This window comes from Podarcis erhardii (assembly GCF_964252035.2).
Source record: "Podarcis erhardii genome assembly, chromosome: 3".
Lineage (NCBI taxonomy): Eukaryota > Metazoa > Chordata > Lepidosauria > Squamata > Lacertidae > Podarcis > Podarcis erhardii.
The window spans coordinates 37,227,523-37,251,991 of NC_138507.1; the positions used below are offsets into that span (position 1 = coordinate 37,227,523).

Consider the following 24,469-nt stretch of genomic DNA (forward strand, 5'->3'; position numbering starts at 1 on the left):
ATAAGTAGAATTTTACTTTTGTTCGACCAGTGCATTATTGAAGTAGGTGTTGTTCTTTGGCAGAATTGTTATGGAACTCCTTCGTTTGAGTGGGAGCTGTTCTAATACTAGGGTGACTCAGAGTTTGCTTCAAAATATGAATCATCTCAGATCTGCCATTTCAAAACCTCCTAAGCTATGCAGGTACGATTATAAGAACTGGCCTCCGTAATCCCCAAATGGCCAAACGTTCTGCAAGAGATCACACGGGGTTCAAAATGTAACATGCAAGATTTCAAATTACATAGATGGCTTTCTTGGGACAGCCATTTAATATCAAACATGTTTTGTGACTAAAAATAGACCATTCTGATGACATGGTGCATAATGCTAAACTGGGCTTCTCTTTGCCAGTAACCTCAGGATTCCCCCCTTCCTGTTTTCATGTCTTCATAGTTTTTTTTATAGTCATGAGTACCTTGCAAGGTTTGTTTCTCTGCTTGTCCAATTGACACCGGAATTGGAGATGGCACTATAGGAGAGGGACTTGCACGAAAATAGCAAAGGTTGGAATACCACCATCTCATCTTTTCCTCAAACCATCCAACGAAGGGTTGCACATTTCTCTCGTGGCACTAGGGAATATCCCTACCGGCAAAGGGTGGCATAAACGTGCTAACCCTAGACACTATGGGGTGGTTGGGAATTGTGTTGGCCAGGAGAAAATAAGTGTAACACAATGAACCAGAATGTAGGACAATGTTAGGAAGGCCTTAGTTGCATCTCATAGCACAAGCCCATCAGTTTCATTTGCTCTCACCAATTATGGCTTTGGGGTCGCAGCAAGAGTTAAACCACCCTTCATCACCACTGTAATTGTGGATGTCATGCGCCAGTCATTGTGGAAGCAACAATGTAGAGCGCAATGTAGGAACACAAGAAGCTGCCTTATACTGAGGCCAGACCCTTGGTCCATCTAGTTCAGTATTGTCTATATACTGACTGGCCGTGTCTCTCCCACCATTACCTGGGGATGTCAGGGGTTGAATCTTCTGCAAGAGTAGATGCTCTACTACTAAGCTATGGTGCTTTCCAACCTCATTCTTCCCATGATTCCTTGTAGTTCCTGCTTATTTGTGTGTTAACATCTAAATTCTTAGTACTTTAGTGTGCTTCTTCTGAACACAAGCATTCAAAACAGTGTCAGCAAGTATCTCCTGACTCTGTTAGCATCTGACCCTGAGAAACACCCTCATCAGAATTTGACTATGTACAGTGACAGTAATACATACAGTGGTACCTTGGGTTACAGATTCTTCAGGTTACGGACTCCGCTAACCCAGAAATAGTACCTTGGGTTAAGAACTTTGCTTCAGGATGAGAACAGAAATCGAGGCACAGTGGCAGCGGGAGGCCCCATTAGGTAAAGTGGTGCTTCAGGTTAAGAACAGTTTCAGGTTAAGAACGGACCTCCAGAACGAATTAAGTTCTTAACCCGAGGTACCACTGTATATGCAAACAGTTTCTGTTTCTGTTTGCCTTTTATAATCAGTTTTTCTGTCAGTTTAATTTTTGTTGTATCATCTTGTTGAAACGTAACATTAAATGTGACCCCTATTAACACTGTTATCCATTTTCTAAGACATTACAGAATATATTTATATATTTCTGTTGGTGGTGGCCTGGATGGAAACAGCAAAAAGCTGGAAAATACCTTCAGGCTGCTCAATCCAAGGATGGTTCACAAGAGTATGGCACATTATCCAGATGAAAAATTAACACATCACAGCAGATTAGTTAGAGGGTTTGTTAAATATTACGTTTTTATCCTACAGCAGGGCATATAAACCATTTATCATTTTGGTGGAAAAGTGTTTGTTGTCATGGAAAACTTTCCTAACAATGCATCACATCACTATTCTTCAGCTAATGTTATCTATCACCGATAAAACTGTTTACATTTCTCTTTGTGCAAATTATAATTTGATTGCTGTTTAATGCTTATGTTTGGTCAAATCTGTTTTTAAAAATGTAACAATAGTAATTGGCCGTTTGCCTGTCTGATTTGTAACAATACAGTTCTTTATTTTTCAGTGGCTTTCCCCATACATTTTCTGCTGCTTGTAAAGATCACTTAGTGCTGCATTTTGGTTTTAGTGCTGTTTATTTCTTTGGTATGTAATTTTTATGGTATGGATTTTCTTTAATGTTAACCACTTTGATAAATATTCTTAATGCATTTAATAATGAAATTAAATCACATTTAGTCTGCAGTCGAAGACAAATGGCTTCACAATTTGCTTTGCTTCAAAACAGAGTACCGTATCGTTAAGGCCTGACCATACAGTGGTACCTAAGGTTAAGTACTTAATTCGTTCCAGAGGTCCATACTTAACCTGAAACTGTTCTTAACCTGAAGCACCACTTTAGCTAATGGGGCCTCCTGCTGCTCCCGCGCCGCCAGAGCATGATTTCTGTTCTCATCCTGAAGCAAAGTTCTTAACCTGAAGCACTATTTCTGGGTTAACAGTGTCTGTAACCTGAAGCATATGTAACCTGAAGCGTATGTAACCCGAGGTACCACTGTATAGGGTTTGTGACTACTGACCGAATTGTTCAAATCGCATGAACCTCAGGCAAAACACATTTTAGAGTGACAGGATGCAAAGGAGGACAGGGTTAGTTTGGGTTATCAAAGTGGGGCTTTCAGGCGATGCGTATTTTTCTTCAACCCTGCAGAACAATCTGCACTGCTGAAAATCACTCTTCTGCACAACTAAGAAGCATATAGACAAGGACATGCTGGGGCAGAAGGGTAGCAAATAGGGGTGTCGTGCAGTTTATGGTGACCACACCTGATGCTGGCAACGACAACCAGCAGACATACTGCCTAACCAGCCCCACCACTTCCCACCAACCTGTCTACCCCTCCCCTTCCTAGACCAAAGGGAGGCCTTGGCATCACTACTGCTACTAAAGCAATGACAAAACAAATATGTAGGCCGGTGAAGGGGAAGGGACTGTCACTGCCACCACCATTGCCATGAAGAGGCAAGGGGAAGCAGAGGAAAGGGGGGAGATGAAGGCAACGAAGAGGCACATAGTATGTTTGGACCAAGGCCAATCAAGGACATAAGAGGGAAACATATTAGACTTCATAATTTTATTTCCCCCCCTCAGTTTTTCTGGGTCTTAGCTGAGGTAATTGACTTCATTTCAGTAGGTTCTCATATATGAATACAACAGACAGAGAAAAGCTTCTGGTGTTGCATTCAGGCAGCAAACCTTGATATGAGATAATAGGTATTGAAAAAACTCAGTTGCTCCTGCTTTAATCAATGAAATCATGGAAGATATACAATAGAAAGGTCCCCTTTTGTGCACACATACATGCAGCTTGACAGAATGACAGGCCTCTTTATTACTGTATTATAGAAACGTGGGCGGGGAACCAGTTTTCAGGACCTTTCCTCAGACCAGACTATGCCTCAGCCTTTAGAATAAATATGATGACCCAAAGTCACAAACTCTCACCACATGCCAAGGATTTCACAGTAGCCTCCCCAAAATCAACTACACTGCTACAGAGAGGAGGCCAGTGAGGTATAATGTATAGAAATTCACATAATATCAGTAAAGAGAAAAATCGAATAGTATCAGAAGGAAATTAATTTTTTCTCACACATGACTTCCCTATGGAAGGCAATAGGTACAATAACAACAAAAACTACAACTCTCATAATTAATTCTCTGTGTTTCCAACAACATGGCAATGATAAGCTTCCTTCCTTGAATGAAATCTTGGGACTGAATGCCTTGGAGGGAAAATCAGGTAGTAGCCACTGTGCAGCACAGTGCTTTGGGAATAGGAAGAACCACTAGGAGCAAAGGTGCTTTCTGCCCTGCCCTGCTCTGTTTTAGCATTGCCTTCATTGGCATTATCCATTTGATCTGAGGACAAAGTCATGTGGAGTGGCCTGTGTACTAGTAAAGAGAAGCAACAATGAGAGAGCCTACTTTGCATTTTTTTCATTAAGGTCAATAATAAAGAAGGGTGGAGAGAAGGAAGAACAAAGAACTGCCCAGGAATGCCGTGCATCCATTGTGTGCTTGGATTATTAGCCGCTGATGGGGAAGGCAAAGGGTCTTCTTGCTCCCATCTGCTCTGCTCTCTTCACCCACTGCAAATGATTATAGATCCACACTTGTTTACCATGTTCAGACTTCAGGAAGCAGTAGACTGTAACTAATCAAAATCAGCAATCCTGGATTCCCAAACTTCAAAGACTCAAATAAGAGAATAGATGGCCCCCATATTCCCATCCCAGTTAGCTGACTGTGGTTTCACAGAACAAAAGCCACCCTAATTTTCAAAATGTCATTAAGGAAGCTTTAATAATATAAATAGGGTGTGTGCGTTGACTTGGTTTAGGAGCTAAATAACCTTGTGAATTGGGATGATTTTGCAGTATTATTAATTCTGTATTTCTGTTTTATAGCTCTATATTTGCCTATATCTCTGTGGTCTTCCCATCCATGTTTTTTTTTTTTTTGCAAGAAATAAGGCTGTCCAAAATGTTACACACAGAGCACTTAAGAGCTCTCAATTGGGTTTTGTTGTTGTCGAAACACAGAAATTGGGTGTGTGTGTGTCTTTTTTTAAAAGATGAAAGCTTAATTTAACTTTATTTTTTTAAGTCCTATATTGATCAGCTTTAACAACAACTACAACAACAAACCTCAGAGCTCTTGGTAACGCCAAGGTTGCAGATCTCTTGGGTATTCCTGCACTGCAGGGGGTTGGACTAGATTACTCTCAGGATCTCTTCCAACTTCTATGATTCTTCAGAACTCTACAGGCAGCATTCTAGATAGCCTCATGATGCAAGGCCTGTCTAAGATCTATCGGAGGACATAAACTAACCCTGGATAAGAAATGCAGGAATGAAGCGGCAAATTTTTTTATTAAAAAAATTATTTTAAGGTAAGGTAAGAGACAACCCTTCACTTCCCCAACCCCAGAGATTATGGAGGAAAGTGAATCCCTTTTATTTCCCCCATAAATTGTCTGTAATTTGACAGACTTAACCCACTCTGGACGGGTTCCTGCGCCTTGTTTTATACAGAGTAGAAAACAATTACAGATCAAGTGGAGAGTACACAGGGCAGCTCAGAAACGGTGGATTAAAAAAAACAATGCACTGATATGGGTGAATGCAAAGTGAATCTTGCAGCCTGGGCATCTCTCTAATAATGATGATCAAATCTGTCAAACTAAACAAACAATCTCACAAGCATTTTCAGGGAAAGGGTTCATGCTACCACAGAATCATAAAGTTGGAAGAGGCATCAATATTATCTGGTCCACCCCCACCAATGCAGGAAATCCACTGTTGCAGCAACCCTGATAGTGATAGGTGGTCAAGCAGCCTCTGCTTAAAAATTTCCAATGAATGAGAGTTCACCATCTTCCAAAGCAGTCTGTTAAGTAGCTTATAGCACCAGGAAGTTCTTCCTAGTGTTTCATCCTTATCTTCTTGTTCTCTCTCTCTCTTTTTTTTTTTTTTTTTTGTAGCTGGAACCCATTGCTTCAAGTCCCATGTTCTGGAGTAGCAGAAGACAAATTTGCTCTTATTATCTCTGCAATAGTCCTCCAGATATTTGAAGATGGCTATCATGTTGCTTCTTAATCATCTGTTCTCCTGGCTAAACATAACACAGCTCCTTTAACCTTTCCTCATGAGACTTGGTTTCCAGGCTCTTCACTATCTTTGTCACTGTCCTCTGGAGATGGTACAGCTTGTCAATATCCTTCTTAAGCTGTTGTGTCCAGTACTCTAGGTGAGGTCTGACCAAAACAGAAATAGAGCACTACCATTACTTCCTGCAATCCGGACACTATGCTCCTGTTGATGCAGTCTAGAATTGCATTAGCCTTTTTAGCTGCCACATCACACTGCTGAGCTTTGTTTAGCTTGTCTTCTATTCACCACCCAATCCTTTTCGCATATACTGTTGTCAAGCTGGGTGTCACTCATCTTGTATTTATACATACATGTGATATTTTTCTTCCGAAATACAGAACAACATTTATATCTGTTGAAAATCATTTTGTTAGCTTTGGCTCAGATTCTCCATCCTGTTAAGATAATCTTGAACCAGTTTTTGTCTCCTAAGGTGCTGACTACCCCACCCACTTTGGTGCTGCCCGTATATATACTGAGTATCTCCTATATAATCCTTTGTCTAAGTCATTTATAAAGATGTCTAACAGCACCAGGCCTAGAAGGTGGGCCAGTCTGCCTATGAGGCGAGGTGAGGCAGTTGCCTCAGGCGGCAGATCTGGCTTGAGGAGTGTGTCTCCTCCATTGCTGTGCCTACCCACTCTTCTCGGGGCTCCTTTTATCTCCCCACGGCCTTCAGGAGGGGCAGCAGCAGCAGCAGCTGGGGGCTGCAGAAGAGTAGGAGGGGGAATTTTCTGTGTTACCTGAAGCAGCAAAACATCCTGGGTCAGGAGAGAGCCCCATGGCACCTGCCTGTCACTTCCCTTCAAGTTGACAGGAAGCCACTGATGCACACTCTTTGGGTATGGTCTCTCAGCCAGCTTCAAATCTTCTCACCCAAAGTAACATCCTCCTGGTCTGAGGGTGCTCCTCATCCAGCTCTCTGACCAGAGATTCATGTGGCCTCAGTAGCAGGGATTGCCTTTTACCAGCTTCAGCTGGTAAGACAACTATTGTTGTTTCTGGACCAGGAGAGGCGTCTGACCACTGTTGTCCTTGCACTGGTAACCTCCAGGTTAGGTTATTGCAATGTACGCTATGTGGGGCTGCCCTTGCAGTTGGCCCAGAAGATGCAGCTAGTGCAAAATACAGTGGCTTGACTGATCACTGGGGCAGGCTCTTGCCACAGTGTTATGCCGCTACTAAAAGAATTTCACTGGTGGCTAATGAACTACCAAGCTAAGTTCAAAGTGCTATTACTGGTGTACAAACTTCTTTACAGCTTGAGACTAGGAAACCTAAAATACGGTCTCACCACATATATATCCAATCGATCACTGCGCTCTGAGGGAAATGTCAGATACCATCTCATTAGAAAGTCCATCCCATAAATTGTAAGAATTTCTATTGTCTTCTCAGCACCTGTTGAATACCTTCCTTTTTCATCAGGCCTTTTAAATGGAGATCTTTATCATAGACTGTATCTGTGCTGGGTTTGTAATAATTGTTTCTATATGTGGTATTGGTTTTAATGTTTTTTACACATGTGTAATTGTTTAAGATTGTTCTTATGGTTGATGTTTTACTGTGAAATCAATTTGATATATTTTATGGGAAACAATTCATAAATGGACTGAAATAAATTAACAAAATACTGTGTTCGGTGGGCTTTGCCCCCTTGGTAACTGTGCTTAGGGCTGCAGTGTGTGAGAGCAAAATGTTGGACTAACTGGGACTTTGCCCTGATCCATCAGGGTTTATGTTTTCCTTATGGTTTAATGTTACTGGCCATTGTCACTGCACATTATCTTTCATGTCAGCTGCACGTTATGTGACCAAAAAAATCACTAATTTTGTTCGCTCTTAATTCGATCAGGTGCTCTCTTGTTCTATATTTGTGTAGAACAGTGAACAGCTGTTCCCTGATAGAGATTTCAAGAGCTTTTGTGGTTTCATATACCTCTATCATATTTCCAGTTAACTACCTCTCTTTTTTTTCAAGCTAAAGAACAGTAGTATTTTTAACATTTTGTACAAAAATACTCCATCTACGCTGCAAGATCACATTTTTGTGTTTCTCAGTGCCATTCTCAGTCCTCTTAAAATGAAATGACCAGAACTATCCAGTTGATGAAATACACTGAATAGATAATCACATTCTTTTCTGTCTTTGTTCTTAGCAGCCTTTGACATTCTATTTAATGGTTTGAGGGTTCTTTTACATTTCTGCTTACATATTGGAATTCTCATTGTTTCCTTCCATCGAGAAATAGGGAAATGTTGATTTGCTGTCAATTCCCATTTTTGAGACTGGATATACTTCTTATGGAAGGCAGGGTCTCCTTTGGATTATAACATTGGCCATGCTGGTTGGAGTGGATGGGAATTGGAGTCCAAAGGTTCCCGAGTGCTGTTGTAGAACAAATAATTTACCATTGCCAAGAACGAAGGATCAAAATGATGCTGATAAGAGGAGGAAAATGTCAAGGAAGATTATATAATTTATTAGATGGAGGCTGTCATAACAACTTAATGTTATAGAGGACAAAAATAACAGCCAATGCTTAGCATATTCTAACAGTTAATGAGTATTAAAGAGGATGACCCAATATATACGGGATTACCCCATTCCATACATAACACAGGAATTAAAAGAGTAGAATGGGAAATTGTTGGTTTTTTAAAATCTATTAACCGCCCTGAGATCTTGTCAAACAAACAAACAAAAAAACAAACATGGACATTAATTAATATTTGAGTGCCCTTAATTCAGAATAATTTCTGTATATTACTACTAAAGATAAAGTAAAGGACCCCTGGATGGTTAAGTCAAGTCCAAGGTAACTATGGGGTGCGGCGCTCATCTTGCTTCAGGTTGAGGGAGCCAGCGTTTGTCCACAGACAGCTTTCCACGTCATGTGGCGAGCATGACTAAACCGCTTCCTGCGCAACGGAACACCATGACAGAAACCAGAGCACACGGAAATGCCATTTAACTTCCTGTCGCAGCAGTACCTATTTATCTACTTGCACTGGTATGCTTTCGAACTGCTAGGTTGGCAGAAGCTGGGACAAAGCAACGGGAGCTCACCCCATCGCGGGGATTCAAACCAACGACCTTCTGATTGGCAAGTCCAAGAGGCTCAGTGGTTGAGAGTGCCACCCACTCCCTACATATTGCTACTATATATTGTGGCAGCATAGCACAATAGGGACAGTTGTTGTTTTTTTATACAGCATCAAATTTCTGGCCTAACTAGAATTTTTACATCACAAGTGTTTTGCTTTTGTTTTTTTAAAAACAACAACCAAAAGTTCCCAAGTTTTTTTGGATGTGAAGAAGGAATGAATATGTGATGCCATGGGGAGCTTCACTTCTTCAGCCGGGCAGGAAAGAATTTACAGCCTCTGCAACCAGCCTAGCACATTCAGCCTGCAAGGAGACACTGTGTGTGCACAGCACATAATATACGCCCACCCACACATCTGTTCTTTTTTCGTTTTAGTTTCCATATGGGTCTCTGCGTGTCTGCCTCTGGCAGACTCAAAAGTCATAGAAGTAGAGTAATAGCAGACTTGCAGAAAATGTTTCTGCTTTCTGCAGGAGAAGCAGGAAGGAGAGACTGCAGTGAAACAATGGGGAAAGTATATAGAAATGGGTATGGCAGGCTGATGTTTGCGTGGCAAGTTTCCTCCCCCCAAGTGAAATGAAGACTCAGACACATTGTTTAAGGTTAATGGGCGTAAATAGGCCACAACTTTATTGATTACGGAATTGAAGGTATTGGCCTTAGGCATTGGCTACTATCGACTACCCGGCATGGTGACCGGGAAGGGTTGAACACAAACCAAGGGAGTCCTGTTGAAGTACGCCAACTAGGATCCCACGGGTGTCACCGCTCGGGGGCGTGCCGGCGGCCCTACCTCTCTCGGCTTCGGACAAGACCACGCCCCCCCCCGGGAGTCCTTTACCGGACTACCCCTTCTCCTTGGGGGAAGGTGATGGCGCTTCCTTCCCCCCTCCATTTGCATAACAATAGCCCCATGCCAATGCCTAACCGCCAATACTGCGAAAGTTGTGACTATTGCTACGAGGTAGGCGAAAAAACCAAAAGGCGGGAAGTGCGCCAACTTGGAAAAAAATCCTACCAGGCCCCTTGCGGCGACCAACCGTAGTCCATAGCAAGGTCAAATCTAGCTAAACCTAAGGGTGGGTGGGATGGGAAAAAACCGCTCAGCTGCTGGGCGAGGGGGAAAAGAGGGCGGTCCCTAGGCGTGCCTGGCCTTAAGTAGCCTAGGCCGCGCCTCCCCCGCCCGCCAATTGGCGGGCTGGGTTGCAGGCACGCCCAGGGATTCCCCAACTCTCGCGGGGGCAAGGGAAGCCCCCGCGAGTGTGGGAGGAGCCTGCCCGCAACACCCTCTCCTCAGCAGGCTCGGAAAGGGCTTTGCTTGAGAGTAAGCCCCTTTGAACTAATGCACAGGGTGCATAGGTTACTATCTTAAACTTGCCACCTCCATGCTGTTTAAGAAGTTGCACATGACAAGGTTCCTGGTGTCAGAAAAGCCACAGAAATTTGGAGGTTCTTGGGTGATATTCAACTAAATTCTACTCAGAGTAGGTCCATGGAAAAGAACAGACGTATCTCGTCATGTTCACTAATTTAATTGGGTTTACTCTAAGTAAAACTTAATTGAATACCATGCACATATATTTAAACGATTAGCTTAAGGCAGTGTTTTGATTTCTCTTTTGGACAAAACAGGCCTGAGGATTCCAAAGCAGCTACATTATTTCCAAAGCCATTTGGTTTTGAAGAAACTTCACAAATACCTCTTAGGTGGTGGATGTTCTCTGGTGCAGCAGACATTTGCTTGCCTGGAGATTTTAGAGTGATTTAACATCCTTTCCTTCTGTGTCTTTTGAGAAAAAAAAAAAAGAAGAAGCACAGGATAGTTTTCAATTGGGAACTGAACCCATGTTCTCCTCTTTCAGTCCTTACTAGTGATATCCTTTCAGGCAAAGTATTTAAGTTATGGGAAGAAGATACTGTACCACTGGCATCTTGTGGCCAAAGATGAATCCTTGAGGGTTAAGTCAGGGGATCTTTTTTTTTTTTAATACAACCAAAATGTCACAGCATTTATCCTTTTCAGATATTGGTGTGTCTTTTGCCTTCTAGATTTGCTGCCCTTCAGATGGAATCAGTGCCTTTTCCCCCAAAAAATGTTTAAGAGTACTCTCATTTTGACTCAAGAAAACCACCATTTTATAGTTCAATTCAGGAAAAATAAATACAGTAAATGGACAAAAGTATAAAGATTCACAAAATGTTTAGGGGTATGAGTACCCCTGCATACCCCCAGAAAAAAGCATTGGATGGAATTAACTGGGGGTTTTTTTATTGGCTAATAGAAACTAGTTCATTTTCTTCATGTTTTCTAAACAAAGCAAACACAGTGAAACAGCATGTTCATCCTAATTCAGTTTAAATCAGAGTACTATGATCTCATGGGGATCCCTGTGGAAATTCCTTAGGGAATTCTAGATATTGGCATTGGGAAATCATAATAAAATTGGACATCGTTTATGAATTAAGATACAGTACAATGTTCATTTTCAGTTAAACCAAAAGCAGACTTTATTTGCATGCATCCTATATATTGTAATAATGGCTGAGGTAAAGGTAAAGGGACCCCTGATCGTTAGGTCCAGTTGCGAACGACTCTGGGGTTGTGGCGCTCATCTCGTTTTACTGGCTGAGGGAGCCGGCATTCAGCTTCCGGGTCATGTGGCCAGCATGAGTAAGCCGCTTTCTGGTGAACCAGAGCAGCACACGGAAACACCATTTACCTTCCCGCTGGAGTGGTACCTATTTATCTACTTGCACTTTGACATGCTTTTGAACTGCTAGGTTGGCAAGAGCAGGGACCGAGTAACAGGAGCTCACCCCATCGCGGGGATTCGAACCGCCGACCTTCTGATTGGCAAGCCCTAGGCTCTGTGGTTTAGACCACAGTGCCACCCGCGTCCCAATAGTGGCTGAACTTGGTAACAAAACAGGTTCATAGCAATGCAATATCTTGTTCTTCCCGCTTTCCTCTCTTGGGCTGTGCTCCAAAGATCTCTTTCTTAGAGCTGGGCTTAGTTTAAAATCAATATGACATTATCTAATAAATGTGTGCACCGTGAAATATAATGTGGATGTAGATGAAGGGGAAACTAAAGCACATAGAAAGCACAAATGGAACCTGCAACAAAATGTTACAGTGTGGACTGTTCAAATTCCCAGAAAGCCGCCCCATCTTCCATGACACTCCATTGCCTCCTCCCAACAGTCAGTCAACGTTCTGTGCCCACTGAGCATTCTCAGTCTTCAATGAGCTGTTGGAGGGGGGCTGCCCTTTTTGTACTTCTGCAAAGTTTAGGGTTACTCTTGGGTTACCCCAGGCTTGCTGACGCCTCCTTCTTAAGTGCATGGATAGTGCTGTTCACAATTAGTTTATATTGGGTTGTACATTTATTCGGTTTTCTATAGCAAATGAAGCAGTCAGAGCAGCAGCAGCAGCAAGGGCAACAGAGAAGTCATAATCCCCATAGAATTCCATAAGATCTCCCCCCTATCATTAGGAAGAGTGAGGAGTTACAGTCTGTCCAGTTGCCCACATGAAGCAATGCACCATTCTCCCCCCAACTAACTGGTAATACCTGACAGAGATAGGGGAGAAATTAGATTTTGTTTGTACCTTAGTGAGAAAGGACCTAATTTGCACTTCTCAAACTTTGGCCTTGGCCTACTCAAGAAGTCAACTGGTTGAATCCAGACTAATAGCACACCTGCCTACTATTCCAAAGCAAATTACGGTAAACGGGAGTGCCTGGTAACAAGAATGAAAACTAGTAGGAAATCTGCTAAACTCACACAAAAAAGGAAGCAGAAGCTCCTCTTCATTTCCAGTAGCAAAGCATATTTTGAAAACAAATTGGTTTTGTGAATAATGCAAATATTTTTTCCACACATTATTTCTATAAATATAAAAAATGCCAATTATTTTTATACATAGCCAATCCAGCATCTTTGTATTTCTCATCATTAATTCATTAATATTAAATCACCAAAAGAAAATGGTTCCCTTGATGTCATTACTTGTAATTAATTATGCATGTTATGAAACCAAACATTCACCACACATATCATGAAGAATTTTAAAAATGTTATGAAGCTTGGGAAAAGAGGCAGAGAAAATGTTATTTCTCCCAAACAGGGAAAAATAATAACGTACATGTTGCATTTATAAACATTTTATGAATAGAAATACAACAGTAAAATACTATATTGCTAATAAAACACTGAGCACAAAAGGCATAATTAGTAAATGATGATTAGAACTGTAAAAATAAATTTTACAGATGCACAGTCATTTGAATTAACCACCAAGCCTGCAGCATATAGCTTGTTATGGGAAACAATCCACAAAACAAATTCTGTTTAAGCAAATTTCTTGTCTTTTTAAGTGGTTTCTAATTTCAGTCAATCAACTAAGTAAACATACCCTCCAACATTTTCCGATGAAAATAGGCACGTCCTATTCCATAATAATAATAATACCATTATTATTTATATTATGCGGCTTAGTCATGCTGGCCACACGACCCAGAAGCTGTACGCCGGCTCCCTTGGCCAATAAAGCGAGATGAGCGCTGTAACTCCAGAGTCGGCCACGACTGGACCTAATGGTCAGGGGTCCCTTTACCTTTTTAACTGGGTTACCCCAGCCACACTGGGCGAATTCCAACATACATAAAAGCCAGTGCCAGATTACCAAATAGGCAGTCGGCACCAGCCTACGGGCCCCATGCCTTTTAGGGGCCCTGCAACAACAGATCAAAATAATATTGATTTGATCTTGAAAGGAAAATACAAAAATGAATTAGAAGATAATTTGTAAGGAGCGCCCTGAGATTTCGACTGCCTAGGGGCCTCCACAGGGTTTAACCAGGTGCTGATAAAAGCATAATAAATCATTAAACATCTTTTTAAAAAATCCCTATACAGGGCTGCCTTCATAACTCCAACATTTCTCCAATGAAAATAGGGACATCCAAAGGAAAAGCGTGACATTCCAGGATCAAATCAGAAACCAGGGCAGCTTCTGTAAATCCGGGACTGTCTCTGGAAACTAGGGACACTTGGAAGGTCTGGGGAAATGACTAATGAAATCTTTGCAGAAGAAATAATTTTAGAAACAAACTGGAGTATTTACTTGTCATATCACCAAAAAAATACAGTGGTACCTCAGGTTACAGACGCTTCAGGTTACAGACTCCGCTAACCCAGAAATAGTACCTCGGGTTAAGAACTTTGCTTCAGGATGAGAACAGAAATCGCATGGTGGCACTGGGAGGCCCCATTAGCTAAAGTGGTACCTCAGGTTAAGAACAGTTTCAGGTTAAGAACGGACCTCCAGAACAAATTAAGTTATTAACCCGAGGTAGCACTGTAACCCAAAATGGGTTGTTTCCAATGGTTGTAAAAGTGGAGGGCAGTTTTCACAACAGATCTTCCTCTCAAATGTGGCTAGCTTCCTTTTTCTGAAAAAAGGCCAAAATGGTCCCCCTCTCCACCTCCAAGCTTGTGTCTTTGGTTTGCTTGTCTGACTTCATCTTCTCACTTGCAAGACACTTGCAGGCCTGATCCTAGTTCAGGGCTATCCACACCATAGTTGTAGTAAGAGTTACGTTTATTTCATCTTCAAACAATAGACTCCACCCAGAGGACTGTAATATATTATGCATTTATTTAATTGCTGCACTTGCTGCAGGTACTGTATAGTTTGGCTTACCATGTTATCTAAACCTCGACTCATGGTTTGCCTCCTCCAGCCAAAACCACAACCTGGAAACCCAAGAGGAAATCTTGATCACAGACTGTGGTTTCTCTGGAGTGACAATAATTCAGCTCAGTGTTACATGCAAACTAGCTGATGGTGAAATACTGGTAGTGTGATATACTAAGTGTGAGCTTTATTAGAAAACTACTTGTTACTACCTGAGAGGCTATTTAAAACCATACTAAAAAAAAAGCTTATCTGATGATAGGAATAAATAAGGAAGGCATTAATGTGATTAAGCTTGATTTGGAAATGCAACACACACTCTTAAGGAAATCTGTGTGTGTGTGTGTGTGTGTGTGCTCTTGGGTTCATCACAAGTTATAACCTAGATCCAGTTATTCTGGGCTGGCTATGCTGATCACTTCCAGGATTTTAGACTCCTCAAGCAGCTGCTTTCCTTTCAAGTGATTCGCCTGTAAACATTCATCATGACAGAAAAAGACACAAAGTCCCCAACAAGGCTGATCTGAAGAAGTATGGAATTAGTTCATTTGTCATTCCTGATTGCATGCTTGTTACAGCATGCAAAAGAACCCCCTATTTGTAGGATCTGGCCTCTATCCAGCCCCATTAGGCATTCTGAAGCCCATTGATTTAAGAGGGCTTAAGTGCTCCTGTGTGCAATGGTGGCCTCTGAGTTTATGCTTTAATCGTAATGGGGTTGTTACTACTTCCTTGTTTTGAGCAGCAGCAAGATTAAGAGCCTATGGAGATGATGTTTGTTTAATATCGGTTTACCTCTCACGACTTCTGCCTACTAATTCTAAGAATTGTACTTTTGAGCATGTTCAAAATTCTGTTACAATGCCACCAGCCTCAAGGTTTCTTTGCACAGAGAGAATTATTATTAAACTAGTTTAAGTCTATGTTGTGGATGTGTCCATAAGTGTGAGGGCTGTCAGCTGAGATTGTTGATTAAATAAAATAATTATCTCTGTCTGCAAGTCTGAACAATGATATACCTATGCTGCTAGTAATGAACATACGAATTTCTGTCAAAACCTGATTTGAGTTCTCTTCCAAAGTTGCATGTATACTGAATCAATGACTTAATAAAATTAAAGAAGTTGAGGCGATTTTACATAGTCCTAATTCTAATCACACCAAAAGTGGGCCCAAACAATCATGCTTACCTCTAAGATGACATGTGATACATGGGACTGTAAGAGTATATTAGTATACAAGTTCCTGGACTCAAAATAGCCAGTAAATAGCCTTACTTGTGGCACAGAAGTACTGTGGGGGTAGACTCGTAGGTCAGTTTACAGCACGTGAACTCAGCAATGTTCAGATTTTCTCAGGCGTAGAGATTTTAATTCCAATGTAATTGAAGACCAAGAATGCCACTGAAATCAATTCTTTCATCCCAGACTAATACCAAAATATAAGATTGTATCACATGCTGCACTGACTCTTGCCTTCCTCTAAGATAAGGTCTTTCAATTGTTTCAACTTGTAAAAAAGATGTATAGCAGTGGAATGATGTTCAAGCCTCACATAGCTTTAGTCTGGTATGTTTTCTCCTAAGAATGACAGAAGAGCGCAACTCCTATGCTCTGCCTCAACAGTTGGGGGCAGCAATGTTTTGGAATACTAGTTGCTGGAAACTGCAGAAGATGGTAGTGCTCTCATGCTCAAGTCCTGCTTGTGGGTTTCCCACAAGCATCTAGTTTGCCAATGTGAGAACAGGATGCTCGGATAGATGTGCCATTGGCCTGATCCAGCAGGCTCTTCTTATGTTTGACAGTAGAAGTGACACCAGCTCGTATTTGCCACTTTCCCCCTTGGTGTGCATTGGCAGTTCCCTGCTGACAGTGAGCAAATTATTTATTTCCATTGAAATAGCCTAACATGTCTGGATATGTGAATAAGTCTCTCTCTCTCCCTCTCTCCCTCTCTCTTGCATCCAAAGCAATGCATTTCGGACTAAAACCCTTTCAATCTGCTTTCAGGCCTGGACCCAGCACTGAAACAGCCTTGGATGCCTTTATTTGGGAGAGAGTCAAGATGAGTGCTCTACCTTGCTGATGCTTCTTGACCTATTAGTGCCTTTCAGTATCATTAACCATAATATTCTCCGAATTGGCTGGGTGGGATAGGAGTTGGTGGCACTGTACTGTGGTGATTCCACTTCTTTCTGCAGGGCTGCAACTTGACAGCAGCGTTGGGGGCATTCTGCTCCATCTTGGCAGTAGGCTGTGGAGTTCTGCAAGGCTGTGTCTTGGCATCCATGCTATTTAACATCAATATGAAACCACTGGAAGGTGTCATCTGGGGATTTGAAGAGCAGTATTGCTCATGTGCTGATGGCCAGCTTTATTTCCCCATGCCACCTGAATTGGGAAAGGATATGCAGGTGCTAGACCTGTGTGTGAAGGTAGTGATGAGCTGGATGAGGGCCCATAAACTGAGGTCAAATCCTGAGAAGACAGAAACTTTGTGGGTAGATAGTTCCTGGGTCCAAGAATCAGGTAGATGGCTCAGTCTCTATAGGGTAGCACCCCACCCCTTCAGGAACAAGTATGTGATCCAAGGATAGTCCTAGACTCCCAGTTTGAGGCTTAGGTAGCTTCAATGGAAAGGAGCATCTGTGCCTGGCTACAGCTGGCTTGACAGTTACAGCCATTCTTGAACCAGCTTAACCTGGATATAGTTAGTCTAGGCTCTCATAGCCTCCTGAATGGAATATTGCAATGTGTTTTACATTGGGGCTGCTCTGAAGACATCATGGAAACTGCAGCTGGTGATTTAATCTGAGACAGTGAGGTGGGATCATATTACACATATCTAGAAAGGTAGGCACTGGTTGGTGGTGACCTACTGGGCCCAATTCAAGCTGCCAGGACTAGTGTACAGAGCCATGAACATCTTCGTACCCAATAGGGTCTTCCCAGTTATGACACCCAGGATCTCCAATTCACATCCTATTGACATCAGTCTGTTTTCCACACTATTCTAATTCAGATGAAAACTGAAGATCTATTTAATTCTGTAGATAGACCTTTGGAACATAAAAAGGTGGCTCCACTGATTTAATCTTATCTCTAACTATGTTACTGCTGGCCATGTTAGTTAGGATTGTGATGGACAAGTTGTTTTTTGTGTTTATGTTGTTGCTTGTTGTTAGTCACCCTGGGCTCCTGTGTGAGGAAGGTTGTAATATGAATGAATATTTGTTGATGTTGTTTATTATGTTGCATGTTTGATTCTAATAAAAGGCAACAATCAGCCTCATCAGCTCCATCATAAATTCTATGAATACTGAGTGTTGGCTAAATTTGGTTTTATTTGTGTTCAAGAAGGGAGACAACAGCATGATAATTGTATTTAAAATTTGTCTGCCTTTACTGAGAAAACAGACCATGTGTGATTTGACACATGTTTAATTCAAGCTATTTTAGCAGTGTAACATAATAGAAGAAAGTAATTTGGTACTGAAATAATATGTTTTGTTCTGTCAAGCTACTTTTCTTATTTTCAATGTAAATTTTAAAATCAACAACAGCAAATACTGCAAATGGAAGCCCAAAACAAACTCAACTGATCTAAAATGCCAACATCTAAAGTATTTTTTGTTTTTTCTCATCCAAGCTTTTCCTGCTGTTAGTATTCACTTTTGAACCATTCCAACATTCATTGCCGTTCATAAACAGATTGTATGTTGCTTCTTGTTAATGTTTGGTCTGTGGCGTGCTAAGCAAGATACATATTCCATTTCTCATCACATTGCAATTTGTAACCATTGTAGGAGGGGTCATCTATAATTTCCTGCAGTAAGTATGTCATGTGTTTGTTGTTGTTGTTGAACATAGAAACAATCTCTTTAAAAGCAGAACTAACACAAACAGCATCTGTGAGGATGTGGTCACAAGCGATACTCTGGTTCATCAAACCATGCCACTCAAAGAATGCACATACAAGGCTCCTTATGGATGAACATTAGAGGCTGATGGGGAGGGTTTCACTTGAAAAAGCTATACACAACTTTATTCCCGTTACTATGGTCCAAACTAGATGTGGCACACAGTCATGTGTATCTTTTCCTCTGACTTCTAAAAACAAAAATAGCCTGGCCAGGTGCTGGTACAAATTTAAGAGAAAGAAAATCGGAGAGTGGGGTGGTTGCTTATCACCCACTGACGGCTGCCATTTTTCCATAAAAAAAATATCACTATTCTCAAGCACAATGCTTAGATCTTACAACAGGTCCTGGGCACTGCTTATTTTTAAATCAAGGACCACCACTTGGTTGATGATAGGCTGATTCAAGCAAAACCATCCACTGTATCTGTGGCTCTTGGATGCTTCCAGGCAGTTGCTATCCTTGGGTGGGATTCAGTGATATATTGGCAAGCCCATGTTGCAGAATTAAAAGCTGGCTGAAGTCAGAACGGTTTGCTGCAATATCATATAACCTCCCCACAAGCAAATTAGGGTGAATGCTCATTAAAGAGGTCTCCTGGAAGCAAATGCTATGTCTTTTTCAAGTCTTAACATTTTCGTTTAGCAAGCGAGTTCTCTTTCACAGTTACCTGTTCCATCTCAGGATAGCTGAGGTCAATTATTTCTCCTACTGTTGTTATGACATTCTGTAGGGTTAGTTGCCTCTCCAATTCCTACTTGCCTTTCAAAATCATTATCAGATTGGGGGGGGCATGCTTTTAAGAAGCTAGAATTGGAGAAGGTCGAGAAGGGCTTCCAGCAGTTGAGGAGTGGGAATTAGTATATTGCTTTCTGCTTTTCTCTTCCCTATAATGAATGCACAATGGTAGGTCTTGGGACCACCCATGCTGGAATAATGACTCACTCCCAAGTCTTGTACCCTCTGAAACAGACTTTTGAAGCTGTCTCTTCTTTTCTCCCTGAAAGAACTCCCTGTAGTAATCTCTTTCTTTCCTCCTGCTCACCTAGCAGTTTCATATTCAACAGGTAACACACAAACAGGTATAGAGGATGACATCATCCCATACAGATCTCCATCATACCTAATTTGGCTGACTATCATGGGTGGTAGTCCACCAATAGCATTAAGTCTTGTAGCTCTATGCAAAACATTATAACTACCTATGAGAGCTGATGAAGCAAAAGTGGTTATGAGACCGAGCTATGAAGCAGGGAACCCCTGGTTCAAATCTCACCTCTGCTGTGAACTCACCGGATAACCTCAAATAATCCACACTCTTTTCAGTCTCAGCCCCCAATCTCAATCTGCAAAACTGAGATTATAATACTTACTTACCTTACAGGGTTGCTTTGTAAAAATTACAATACAATCTGTTTGAAGGACTTTGAATACTCAAAAGTTCTAGTAATTATTACTACAGTGGTACCTTGAGTTAGACACTTCAGGTTACAAACACTTCAGGTTACAGACTCCGTTAACCCATAAAAAGTACCTCAGGTTAAGAGCTTTGCTTCAGGATGAGAACAGAAATTGTGTGGTGGCGGCGCGGCGGCAGCGGGAGGCCCCATTAGCTAAAGTGGTGCTTCAGGTTAAGAACAGTTTCAGGTTAAGAACGGACCTCCAGAACGAATTAAGTTCTTAACCCAAGGTACCACTGTACTAGAAAGAGAGAGAAAATTCATTGGAGTGTTGGCATGGTCACCAAGAAAGGGGGGGGGGACAAAAACAAACCCCCACCCCTATTTTTGTGTGATCACTTCTGCATATGTTTTAAAGACTGTCGCAAGGCAAATCTAAAAATATATACTATAAACACCAACAACTGGGAAACACTTGCCTGCGAGCACTCCAATTGGAGAACAGCCTTTACCAAAGGTGTCATGAGTTTTGAAGACACTCGAACTCAGGATGCAAGGGAGAAACGTGCTAAGAGGAAGGCACGCTTGGCAAATCCACAGCGTGATCAACTCCCACCCGGAAATCAATGTCCCCGCTGTGGAAGGACGTGTGGATCTAGAATTGGCCACCACAGTTACTTACGGACTCATTGTTAAAACCGTGTTTATGGAAGACAATCTTACTTGGCTACGAGTGATCACCAAAGAGAAGAAGGGAAGAAGAGAGATCATTGGTGGGGCTTTTCTTGTAAATAACACAAGCCCCCTCAAAAAGAAGGGCCCTGCCCCAAAGAGCTAGCAACCTAAATTGCAGATTTCAGCAGTGTGTGAAAGATAAGAAAAGATGTGTAGTTAAAGTGTGGTGCTGATCATGGCAAGGTTGCAGGTTTGATCCCCATATAGGACAGCTGCATATTCCTGCATTGATGCAGGTTGGACTAGATGATCTGCAGGGTCCCTTCCAACTCTACAATTCTAAATGGGCAGAGGGGAGTCAAAGGTAGCTGATGCTTGTTTGGAGGAAAGGATTATGTTAAAAGCACAGGAGAGGGTGGTGAAGGTGGAGTGGGGTGAGCTTGAAGACAAAATTTATTTAAATATGTGCAGACAGCATGTGTGAAGATCCTGCCCTCCCTTCTCCCTAAGTTTGTGCTGCAGTCATTCCCTTTTTCTCGCTATCCTTTTATCCTCTAGTTAAATCCTTAAAGGCAGTGCTAGAAACTGTCATGAGAACACTCCCAGGGCCCAAGCAAGCACAGTTTAGCATATTCAAGGGAGAATTAGCAGGAAGGCTGAGTGTCACACAGGGTTTTTTTTAATCGCAGACAGCTGATATTACAGTGTAAGAACACCCTTGCTTTATATACGATGAGCTTTTTTAAAAAAAGGCAAATCAAACAGCAGCCATCCACTATTCTCTGCAGCATCGGTGCCATAAATAGGTGCATTCCCATGGTTGGTTGATTTTAAATTTATGATAAAGTATATAAAATTAATGAGATGTGGCTACACTTAACATGCTGGGGGAGCGGAATCTACTCCCCTGCTGTTGTGCTCGTATCATGTACAGTACTTCAGAGTCGGTGCGCTGAAACCAGACACCCCTTTCATTCATGCAGTCAAACCCCAGGCAGTCTTATCTGTGACACAGCTTTAGACAATCCATACCTAACCCTTTTAATATTATTACCAGATTTGCATTGCAACCTCTTAAGCATGTGTTCTCTCTCTCGCTCGCTCTCTTTTTGCAAAAACTGGTGCCAGAGCTGGGGGCTGTCCTGCCGTACAGTTGTATTCTCTCTGTGTGCTTGCTGAGTGGGAGGGTCACACCGTGTGAGACTAATAAGGACAGAGCTGCGTCCCCTTCTCCCACTCTTTAGAGACTCCAGCAACTCCTCGGCAACTACAGCAGCTTTGTACAGGCATTTGCTGCGCTTCTGGGGAGGGGGAACTTAATCAAAGGTAAGAGCCTCTTGTTTGCGATCAGCTGATTTACACCCAGTATACACTGCAAAGTACCGTGTGCTCTGCTTGGTTGGTTTGCTCTGGTTTTGACAGTGTCACAACTGAGCCCTCTATATAAATGGTATTATAGACTGTGCGCTGGTATATCAATAGCTGTCATTCTGTGCTTGTTACACTGTGCAGTCTGTGTAGCTGTGTGATGGGAAAACAGGTACTTTTTCTTCTTTTTCTTTTTGCACGGATACGCTGGTTTTAAATGAATGCCCTGTTCCATAAGGCACAGGGAACAATTTAAAGCACACGCAAGGCTTAACATGTACAAACCGATGCAGTGATAATGAAGCTTGTGGGTATATTTTGTTCAGTGTCTATATACCAAAGGAAATAACTGTGAGGGTGTGGGTGCGCTGCTCTGTCTTCTAGGGGCCGTTGCACTAAATTGCGTGTGTATATTGTGGAGGAAAAGAAAGTCATAGTGGGATACTGAAATTCTAAAGCAGTACAGCTCCCATGAGGAACTATAGTGCTTCTGCCTTTTACTGGATTCTATCTCTCTCTCTCTTGCTTTCGGGGATATTTTGTTTTGCAATATTGCTAGAGATCCTGCATTTGGGACCAAGAGAGTGTTGTCCCCTCCCAGGTACACACCTGAGTAAGCAGAATGGTAGAGCATAACCCCCTATAAATGAACCCCTCTTGTCCAAACACACACACACACACACACACACACACTGAACGAGGATGCTATTTTGATTCCCTATTGAGTCGGATTCTGAGGTGGGATGGTTTCTTTCCATATCTGTGCAATTTCCGATTATTTAAATATTATACTGCTGTCGTACAGAATCCCATAAGCAACCAGGGCATGTTGCAGTCGAAGTTAACAGCTTTTAAGTCCCATTAATTGGAATGGAAGAGATGTTAAGCACATGCTTAAGTGCCCCACTAAAACAGATGCAACACAGAGGTGCTCCATATTTATTTGCTTTTTTAATTAGCTAAGGGGGGGGAAGCATGTTAAAAGTCTTGATTAAGAACCACTTTGTGGGTTCCAAGGTATGGCACTCTCAGTCTTCCCCTTTCTACCACACTGCATAAACTGCTAAAAATGAAAATATAACTATTTTCCTGTGCGGGTTCCAGATGTAGTTAAGGGTGGTGCATTTCATTTGCTGGTGGTGAGGTGCTTGGGTTGGTTCCATTGTGACCATTACGTGATGTGGTGGAAAACGGATAACGGAATGCCCTCGTACTTTTGCTTATACCACTGTCACTCATAATGAGCAACGCTAAACTCTGGTCGCATTACACACCACACATTTAAAGCACCTATCTCCTCCAAAGACTTCTGGGAATTGTAGTTTAAGTGTGCTGGGAACTGTAGATCTGTAAGGGGCAAGTACAGTTCCCATACGGCAGTGGTGTCCAAACTTTTTTCAAAGAGGGCCAGATTTGATGAAGTGAAGGGCTGTGAGGGCCGACCAATGGGCCAACCATTGGATTGAAGTCGCTCAGCTTTTTTTAGGATTTTACCCCAGGAAATAGACTGCCGCAGAGGCCGGATTAAACCGACTGGCAGGCCCCCGAGACGGATTTTGGACATGCCTGCCATAGGGGAAAGTAATATGTTTTAAATATATGAATACACCATGAAATGCATTGCTTTTTAAGAGCAAAGTAACTTTTGAAAGCAATTACAATTCCCCCTACCCTCCCATCTTACAGCCTGCCTCACTTTGTTAATCCTCACTACAGATCTGATCTAGTCCACTGGGGGAACTGTCTTCAGTTCTGAAGTTTTCTCTCAAGGGTGGCTTCTCTTATATTTTAAAATCAGGGCGGCTTTGGGCATGCACTTACATTGAACCATTCTTTTGCTTGCTTCCCGTCATGCTTAAAGCAAACAAACCTGTGAACTGCATATTTCTAAGGGTTCCTAAATCAATCACTCGGTTGCCAGAATAAGCACACACACCTCACACTTTTCTGACATGGCAAGTTCATGGCTGGAAGCGCCCTGAGTTTGGACCACGTGTGCTCACTTTGTGACATTCAAAGGGCTCTGGTGAGAGCATTAGAGGATGCCATTTTCCAATGGAAAAGGTGTTAGGTGTTGTTAATCAGGATGTGAAAGGTTTAAAATAGAAATGCCAAAGCCCCATTAGCCTTTGAAAGCAGGGGAGCAGCCACAATAAGCAGCATTGGCTTCACACTCTGACGTGACTTGCATTTAAGGCTGCCATATCTATTTTACTAGCCTTGCTCCTGTGCTTCAATCAAAATCCATTGCTCCTAACAAACATTAGCAGGTAAGGACTTTTCTGATATGAGGATAAATAGAGCCGTCTGGAAAGCTGTACAAATAATAAACAGGCTGTGGCAAAAAGGCCATAACTGTACCTGCTGCCAGCTGAAGAGTTGGAGGAAACTACTGCCTGGGCCCAATCAAGCTGCAATAGCAAAATCAGGCAGTAAAAGCCTGTGGGGGTTAAAGAGGACTGTACCACTTCACAGGCAGCAAGGGAGCGTTGCAATCTTTAGCTGCTTCCTCATGTAAAAATTACCTCCAATTAAGTATATACTACACCAGGCTAGTCTATTCCCAGAGT

General features: G+C 42.0%; 1 protein-coding gene and 1 long non-coding RNA gene across 4 annotated transcripts in view; one reads left to right on the top strand and one right to left on the bottom strand.

The window, feature by feature from the left end:
* Positions 1-4,792: 4,792 nt before the first annotated feature.
* Positions 4,793-24,299, bottom strand: LOC309339461. Its single transcript, XR_014155376.1, has 3 exons — positions 24,261-24,299; positions 10,534-10,619; positions 4,793-5,827 (listed from the first exon to the last, which is right to left on the bottom strand). It is a non-coding gene; the product is annotated as an uncharacterized lncRNA (long non-coding RNA).
* The window catches only part of COL19A1 (collagen type XIX alpha 1 chain), a 183,852-nt gene continuing 181,044 nt past the window's right edge, over positions 21,662-24,469 (top strand). The window contains exon 1 of one of the 3 annotated variants that reach the window (XM_081856878.1): positions 21,662-21,857. The gene's annotated coding sequence lies outside the window, so the exon portion shown is untranslated. Of the gene's footprint in view, positions 21,858-24,117; positions 24,170-24,469 lie in introns of those variants that run through there. The other 2 variants (XM_081856874.1, XM_081856876.1) reach the window with 2 other exon arrangements.